Source organism: Syngnathus acus, chromosome 1, assembly GCF_901709675.1.
Source record: "Syngnathus acus chromosome 1, fSynAcu1.2, whole genome shotgun sequence".
In the NCBI taxonomy this organism is placed as follows: domain Eukaryota; kingdom Metazoa; phylum Chordata; class Actinopteri; order Syngnathiformes; family Syngnathidae; genus Syngnathus; species Syngnathus acus.
Genome location: NC_051087.1, coordinates 18,356,281 through 18,365,587, shown reverse-complemented (window position 1 = coordinate 18,365,587; position 9,307 = coordinate 18,356,281).

The following is a 9,307-nucleotide window of genomic DNA, read 5'->3' as shown; positions in this document are numbered from 1 at the left end:
CACATCAATGGGATTTATTTTCATGGCTATTCTCTGGCGCCTGGTGGCAACTGCTGTTGAAACTTGTGACTTCTGTGAATGTTGTGCTCATTTACGACCTGTTATCTCATGTTTGAAGTCAGCTGTATCAAAATCTGTGTCTTCTACCGTAGCTGAAGTGCAAGTATTGCATGTCGAATGTGATGATTTTAATGCGCTGCGGAAAGAAGATTGCGATAATGCTGATTAGCTGAACGTGTTTTACAGAAACTTTATGATTTGACCGTCGAAAATGCCTCGCAAGTGATGGGTACAAAGATGTACTGTTTCTGTGTTTTTATTTTTTATTTTTCTATCTTCATTATATTTTCTTGCTTATGTTTGTTAATCGGGGTAACATAATCATATGATAAACAGGAGGGATATGTTAGGGTTGACAAATTATCTTGATCGTATGATTATGTTGGAATGTAGACTAGAATTATTAACTTTCACCTTTCCTTGACTCTGGAAAGTTTAACCATTCAGTTGTTGAAACTTTCCAAATGGTGTGGAAACATTCTTGCTTTGTTAGTTATCTAAAATGCGCCACTAGTTTCTGTTTCCACAACCTTGTATAATAAAGTGCTTGCATCCTCTTTACTGATTGACCAGCTGTAGAGGAAGCAATCTAAGTTGTTCTGTTTCCCCCAACGTCGTAAAACATCCCCTGCTCTGATTTGACCAGAGGCCAGGGGTTCACCAAACCTGTCTACTCTCACCCTCACCCTGTTTTCTCTCAATAAATACTCTCTTGCAAGAATCCAAGGTCGGACTTCGTTCGAACATCGCTGTTCTCCACTTGCAAGTGCTCAAAGGGCATACCGTCTCCCATGTGGTTCTCGCAAATAAGTTAGAGTGAGCACCATTGGCATAGTAAAAAAGGCTCTTGGGGACTTCGGAGTGCCCAGTTGACCAAGGTACACGAAGAAATGACCACCTGCAACGTTTGGTTTAGGTGTTACACCAACTTTCACTTTTTATTGCTCCAATCGCATATTTGCGCTGAGCACATTTTCTGATTTGTCCACCTCCCTTCACTGCGGTGAGGTTGGTTTTATAAAAAAATGCTCTTGTCACGTTTCGTCCCCGGTTGTTTTATTATGTGCATATTGTCATAGTTTCTGTCCGTGTGCCTGTGTGCTCGCCCCTCCCCTCCCTTGTGCCCATGATCAGTTTTATCACTCTCACCTGCCTCTCGTTACCTGTCGCGTATTTAAGTCCTGTCTGCGTGTGACAACCTTGTCGGATTATCTCGTCTCTCGTTGTTCCTGTCTTTCTGTTTTTCCCTCGATCGTTTTCTGTTTGCCATCCCTGTCGGTCAGTCAGTCATGTTTTGTGATGATGTTAGATTAGTTTGCCAGTTCCTGTCTGTTTCCCTTCATGCTCCATTCCAATTCCCTTTTCCCTAAATAAACCCTGGTCCAAGCTGCATTTGGTCGCCCTGCTCCATTCTGATCCTGACAGCTCATGGGGACTTCAGAGTGCCGAGCTGACAAAGGCACATGAAGAAATGACCACCTGCAATGTTTGGTTTAGATGTTTCATCAACTTTCACTTTTTATTGCTCCAATTGCATTTTCAGGCTGCGCTGAGCATCATGGACAACTCTGCACAGTGTGCCGATCATGACCATTGATAGATTCACGCTGTATATAGGGCAGCACCATGGACAACTCCACACCGTGTGCGGCTCAATGCCATGGATAGCTATGCGCTGTAGATAGTGAAGAGTTGTGGATAACTCTCACACACTTTCGGCTTTAGGGAAGTGTTCTTGCTATACAGCACCGTGGACAGCGCTCATGAACTTTTACATTTTTAGGTACTATGGCAATTAGGATTTTAGATGTTTGCACCATTCGAGAATAAGAATGTGTGATGGTGGTCATATAGAAACTGTTTTTGCTAATTCACTCTCGGCGTCCTCCATTCCTTCTCAGCCCAGACTCCCAACACTTTTCAGGCTCGGACGATTTTCTTTTCTCCAGCGTGGAACTCATTTCCCTGATTCTAAAGTAAGTTTGAATATTTTTATTACACTGTTCAATCTTTTTACTACACAGCCGGAGTGCCTGAGAGAGCGGAGGCTTCGTGGCCTTTTGTCTACCGTCGATCATCGGACACAAAGTATGGCTGCGGATCAAGAGGTTTGTACGGCTTCGTGCACCAACTGCACCCTTCTCTTAGAGAGGTTGTCCCTGCTAGAGGGACGTGTCCGCCAGTTAGAGCAGAATTGCGCGATAACAGTAGATGTGGTGGACACAGACGCGGACTGTAGTCAGCCCGCTAGCCCAGTTAGCATTAGCCCCAAGCGGCTTGCTAATCGCGATGAGCCAGGTAAGACGCATAGCCGTCCAAAGTCATCTCGGTCTACTGGCCCTCGCACTTTGGTCATACACTACCGTTCAAAAGTTTGGGGTCACAAAATTGTTTGGGTGACCCCAAACTTTTGAACGGTAGTGTATATATTTATTTAGATAATTATTTATAGATTATATATATAATCTTCTGTGTAAAAAATCTTATAATATATACCGTAATTTTCGGACTATAAGTCGCGGTTTTTTTCATAGTTTGGGTGGGGGGGCGACTTATACTCAGGAGCGATTTATATACATATATATGGTTTTTTTTCACTTTTTTGGGCATTTTATGGCTGGTGCGACTTATACTCCGGTGCGACTTATAGTCCGAAAATTACGGTATGTATACTTATATTCATAGATTATATATAATCTTATACAAATATAAAGATATAATTTATAATATTTAATTCATAATATTTTATTATAATAATATTTACACTACCGTTCAAAGGTTTGGGGTCACCCAAACAATTTTGTGACCCCAAACTTTTGAACGGTAGTGTAGGTGACTCCATTACCTGAAATATTACGCTTAAAAATCCAGCCACGGTAATGTGTATTCCTGGGGCCAGAGCACCCGACATAGAAGGTAATTTTAGGGAGCTGACTCGCAATGGGCCTAGTCAACAGCGTAGTTCCAACAACACTAGCTACTCGGACATAGTGATACACGTCGGCTCCAATGATGTTAGGATGAGACAATCAGAGATCACAAAGAAAAACATAGCGAGGACTTGTGATCTCGCCAGAAAGATGAGTCGGCATCGAGTATTTGTCTCTGGCCCCCTGCCTGGGAGAGGCACTGATGAGAGGTTTAGTAGATTAGTCTCCCTTAATCGATGGATGGCTGAGTTCTGTAAAAAGCAGGGACTGTATTTTATAGATAACTGGCCCTCCTTCTGGGGCCGCCCCGACCTGCTGAGGAAGGACGGCCTTCACCCTAACCGTGAAGGCGCCTTCACTCTTTCTAGGAATATAGATTACTGTTTGAGCCACTCATGACAGGTCACTTTAGAGCAGGCCGGGGCACAGGTGATTAGACCACCTGTCAGGATGGGTTTGGAGTCTGTTAAGCTAAAGTTAACTAGCACTAGGCTAGACTTCCAGCATGCACATAGCATCGTGTAGACTAGAGCGTGACAGTTCGAATAGTGCTACAGTACACATAAACACACTTTCTACTGGGGTAGTAGACAAATCCAATCACTCCTCCCCGACCGGTTTTGCTGATGAAACGGTGCCTGTTTCAGATAATTTTACGTGTGTAACAAATATTTACTATCAAATTCCCACGGTCGTATCGTCCCACCGCGCTAACAAACATTTGAGAGGTGATGTCAGGCCTAGAGAACACAATCTTACTCGGATCTCGTTTAAAAATCCTTCGATAGATACGCACCCTGATCGACTGATTACACTTAAACTCGGTTTTATGAATATTAGATCGCTTCATACGAAAGCAGTTCTCGTTAATGACCTCATCACGGACCATAATCTAAACGTTTTTGGTCTTTGCGAGACCTGGTTAAAACCTAATGAACTGCTGCCGCTTAACGAGGCCTCGCATCCAAATTTTGTGAGCTCGCATGTGGCGCGTCCTCGAAAAAAGGGTGGGGGTGTCGCCCTCATCTCAAATTCCGAGCTTAGATTTAGGCCTCGTTCGATCAACGTATTTAAAACATTTGAAGTTCTCACTGTCCGATCCACCGCGTTACCGTCATTTTATCTTGCTGTTATTTACCGTCCACCCGGGGCTTACTCTGGCTTCCTGGATGAATTTTCAGAATTCGTGGCTGATCTAGTGACCAATGCGGATAATATAATTATCATGGGCGATTTCAACATCCACATGAATTTACCGTCAGAGCTACTTACTTCGGCGTTTCAGACTTTAACTGATAGGTTTGGTTTTACGCAAGCCGTACAGGCAGCAACGCATAAGAATGGAAATACCTTAGATCTGGTATTATCCCGAGGACTTGCAACCTCAAATATAGCAGTACTGCCATACACTACTGTTTTGTCTGATCATTACTTAATAAAATTTAAAATATTAGTTCCTTGTCAAAGACAAGAGAGCAATCAGAATTATAGGAGCTGTAATTTTAACTCCATGACTGCAACTGCGCTATATGAGTTACTGTCGCCGGCAACCGCCATATTTCCCGCATACATCGGCTCTATTGATAATCTTACAAATGAATTCAATGCGACATTGTTAAATGCCATCGACTCTGTGGCGCCGCTACGTCTGAAAACTCGCCGTAGATTGCCTACTCCGTGGTTCACAGATGAAACACGTACGCTTAAGCAATTATGTAGAAAGCATGAGCGCAGATGCCGTTTAACCAAACTTGAGGTTTTCCATCAGGCATGGCAGGACAGCCTCCTGAAATATAAAGATGCGCTTATCTTAGCTAAAACTCGTTATTTTTCGCAAGTTATTAATCTCAATAAAAACAATCCTAAATACCTATTTGATACAGTGGCAAAGCTGACACTACGCCAGCCGACCCCCGATAGTTCCTTCCACTCAGCTGACGAGTTCATGAAATGTTTTGCTCAAAAGATTGAATCCATTAGGGACGAGATCAAGAATACCATTCCAATCGCTCAGTCGAGACCGCCGTTTACCAGCGCTGATAATCATGCAATAACCCTCTCAAATTTTAAAAGCGTGTCCCTTGAAAGGCTTACACAATTGGTTAGTGCGGCTAAACAAACATGTTTACTCGACCCTCTTCCAGCCAAACTACTTAAAGAATTATTTCAAATTTTAGGACCGTCCGTCTTAAATATAATCAATCTGTCTGTCTCCTCTGGGATAGTGCCAACAGCCTTTAAAACCGCTATCATTAAACCGTTACTTAAGCGACCAAATCTTGACCCGGACTGTCTCAGTAATTATAGGCCAGTTTCAAACCTCCCATTCATAGCAAAACTTCTTGAAAAAGTAGTAGCGCAGCAGCTTATTGATTACATGGTTGCCAATAATCGATATGACTCTTTTCAGTCTGGTTTTAGAGCTGATCATTCCACTGAGACAGCACTTCCTAAAGTGACTAACGATCTCCTCATAGCTATGGATTCAAACCAGGGCTGTGGACTCGGTTCGGACTCGGGGGCTCGGACTCGGTCGGACTCGGTCATTTTTGCCGGACTCGGACTCGGTGCTGATTTTGACCGAGTCCACCGAGTCCGACAATAAAAAAAAGAGGCAAGACGCAGCCAGAGAGTGTCAGGTTACAGTCAGCGCGGTAGGAGTTGGAAGAAGCAGTAAAAACTCCACCAAACTCGTCGTAATGACCCGTGATATATGTTATATCCTTACTATTTTTCAGGTTCTTAGATAGCAAGAATAGGTCGGACAACGACGTGAATGATAACTGCTTTATTCCTTACTCACAGTGCGTTCACAGGGCGTACCAGAACAACACAGAATGCCCATCCCACTTCCGGGGTTTTTCTACTACGGAATTTGAGTTAGCCCAAAATACACAACATCTCTTCCCCTCTTACAATGAACGTGCTATATGCATGAACAACATAGTCTTATGCACCTATAACTTGACATCTTCAAGATCTATCAATAACTACCATTAAACAATTATCATATATGGTCCAGACAATTAGGACAATAATATTCCCATGAAACCTTAACTTTGGGTGAGGGTGGACTACCTCGAATTATAGCGAAAAACCGATGTCGTACGGCGTCGTACGGCGTCAACCCTATGTTGGTTTCAATAAAAACATGAAGAACTCACGTTTGCGTCAGTCAATTTTAATTTTTATAAAGGATTATTCTCATTTGATGTCTTTAAATTCATCCGCGTTCTGCCATTGAAGCGGGGTGCATTCAAAGACCAGTCGTACAGACGGAAACGTTTTGTGATCAAATCTTTCATAACGAGAATGATTTGAGTGAATTGATTTGAATGAATAATTGAGAAGAAATTTCAGTTCTGAAGGCTCCTTTTGTCCCAAGCAAGGTGACAGATGGTGGGGAGGGGGGATAGAAATTGTAAAATCAATTCACTCAAATCATTCTCGTTATGAAAGATTTGATCACAAAACGTGTGTGGCTTTTTCTTAAATGAACACGTTTGACATTGCTATCGTGTCAGCTTTTAATTATATTGTGCTGTCATGTTAAAGCAAATTAATAAATGCAACAATATTAATTTGCTTTGAAAATACCTGAGTAATAAAATGAAATGGATGGATGGATGAATGATGATCACAATTAAGTATAAAGTCTCCTTTGTAATATATACTCCTTGTAGCCTGTACCCAAAAAGAGGAGTTTCTTTGCATCGAGGTTTATGCAAAGAGCTCACGTAATTATATTGTTGCGTTTTGGTGAAGTGAATGAGTGTTCCGTCTGTACGACTGGTCTTTGAATGCACCCCGCTTCAATGGCAGAACGCGGATGAATTTAAAGACATCAAATGAGAATAATCCTTTATAAAAATTAAAATTGACTGACGCAAACGTGAGTTCTTCATGTTTTTATTGAAAACAACATAGTGCTGACGCCGTACGACATGGGTTTTTCGCTTTCCAAATAAGGGGTCGTCACTAATTATTTGTGTTTAGATAAATGTCTGAGCTATAATGGTGTAATTAATGATTAAAACTTGAAAGTATCTGTTTATTGTATTCGTTTATATGTTTAATAAAGACAAAGCCATCACAAAACTGTTGTAATTATTTAGATTTTGATCTAAATTAGCCTTGAATAAAGACTAAGCAGTCACATGAATTAACAGAAAAAATGGACAGCCGGACTCGGACTCATGGTCAAGAGGCCGGACTCGGACTCGGACTCTGTGCAAAAATCCGACCGAGTCCACAGCCCTGGTTAAAACTGCTCTTGGGGACTTCAGAGTGTCGAGTTGACCAAGGCACATGAAGAAATGACCACCAGCCATGCCCGAGCGCACCACCACGCATCCGGCTTGACTTTCTGCGGCTTCATCGGTCTGACTTTGTGCATTTTCAATGAGGAGGGAAAGGAAGGTTTTCAACGGCTGCAGCGGGGGGCCTGTGCACAGACGAGTTCCACGCACAGACGATCATGTTCCTGGGCTACGTGGTGCGCCAGGGCTCCCTGGAAATGGACCCGGACAAGGTGAAGGCGGTAGCAACCTGGCCGATCCCCGAAACACGGAAACGGCTTCAGCAGTTCCTGGGATTTACCAACTTTTATCGGCGCCAATTCCGTTCATCGTTTGAACCGACCACCGGAATCTTAAGTATCTCAAGGCAACCAAGTGCCTCAATGCCCGCCAGGCCCGATGGTCACTGTTATTCAGCCGATTTAATTTTACCGTCTTATCGCCCAGGCTCTCGTAACGCCATGGCCGATGCGCTATCTCGCGCGTTCCCTGGGGAGGAGGAGGAGAGGGACGTGGCCCCCACTATCCTGCCCAAGTCAGTGGTGGTCGCTGCTGTCACCTGGGACATTGAGCATCGTGTGAAGGCTACAACCCGTGACCAGCCTGGTCCTAGCTCATTCCCGGACGGGTGACTATTCGGGGACTCCACACCAGGTCACATCATCCCCAAAACAACCATCACTTTCTCTGGTCAGGACATTCCGCTGTCATTCGTCGTCACCCACCTTGGCGTGTGAATGGACCCCCACCTCAATTACAAGGCCCACATCAAACACATCTGTAGAACATCATTCTTCCACCTCAGAAACACAGCCAAATTCCGCCCCACCCTGTCACTGCAGGATACGGAAAAACTCGTCCACGCCTTTGTCTCCTCCAGGCTCGACTACAGCAATGCACTTCTAATCGGGATCCCTGGCAAGAGCCTTCAAAAGCTCCAATACATCCAAAACAGCGCCGCCAGGATCCTGATGAGAGTGCACAAATACAACCATATCACACCTATCCTCCAGTCGCTACACTGGCTTCCCATTTCCTTTCGGACTGAATATAAAATCTCCCTGCTAACCCATCAATGCATCCATGGCAACGCACCCCCGTACCTTAAGGAACTAGTCACTCTCCAGTCTTCCACACGGTGTCACGAACGGAGTGTAGAAATGGAGCAGGACGACCAAATGCAGCTTGGACCAGGGTTTATTGCAGGAACTCAAAAGACAGACCTGGCAAACTGACGTGACTAAACAACAAAACCAAAAGGACTGACCGCCAAAGCGTGAAACAAAAGACAGGAACGAAACAAACCGCGTGACAGTGAGACATGCATTGTCCACATATCTCAGGTAATGCTCCGACGGCGCGTGACACGCAAACAGAACTTAAATACGACACAGGTAACGAGAGGCAGGTGCGTGTGATTACACTAATCAAGGGCACACAGGAAGGGAGGGGCGAGCACACAGAAACGATGACACATCACAAAACTGTGGACGAGGCATGACAGAACCCCCCTCACAAGGGACGGCTCCCGACGTCCCAAAAACCCAACCCCCCACGGCGGCACGCGGGGGGGCAGGGGGGCAGCGCACTAGTCCAGACCACCCTACTGGGTTTCGGAATAGCTTGAACCGCGCACGGTGGCGACTGGGGAAACAACCGCACTCTGCGGCGACTTGGGGCACAGAACCGCAATCGGCGGCAACTCGGGGAAACAGAACCGCAATTGGCGGCAACTCGGGGAAACAAAACCGCAATCGGCGGCAACTCGGGGAAACAGAACCGCAATCGGCGGCAACTCGGGGACAGAACCGCGCTCGGCGGAAACCCGGGGAACGGAACCGTGCTCGGTGGAAACTTGGAAAGTCAGAGCCGCACTCGGCGGCAGTTTGAAGTCCGGACCGCAATCAGCGGCAATTGGAAGGCGGAGCTGCACGCAGCGGCAAGAGTCACCACGCGCTGCAGCAGTAGGGGTGGGGCCATGGACGGTCGCGGGTCCGGCGCAGCCGGCTTGAATCGTGC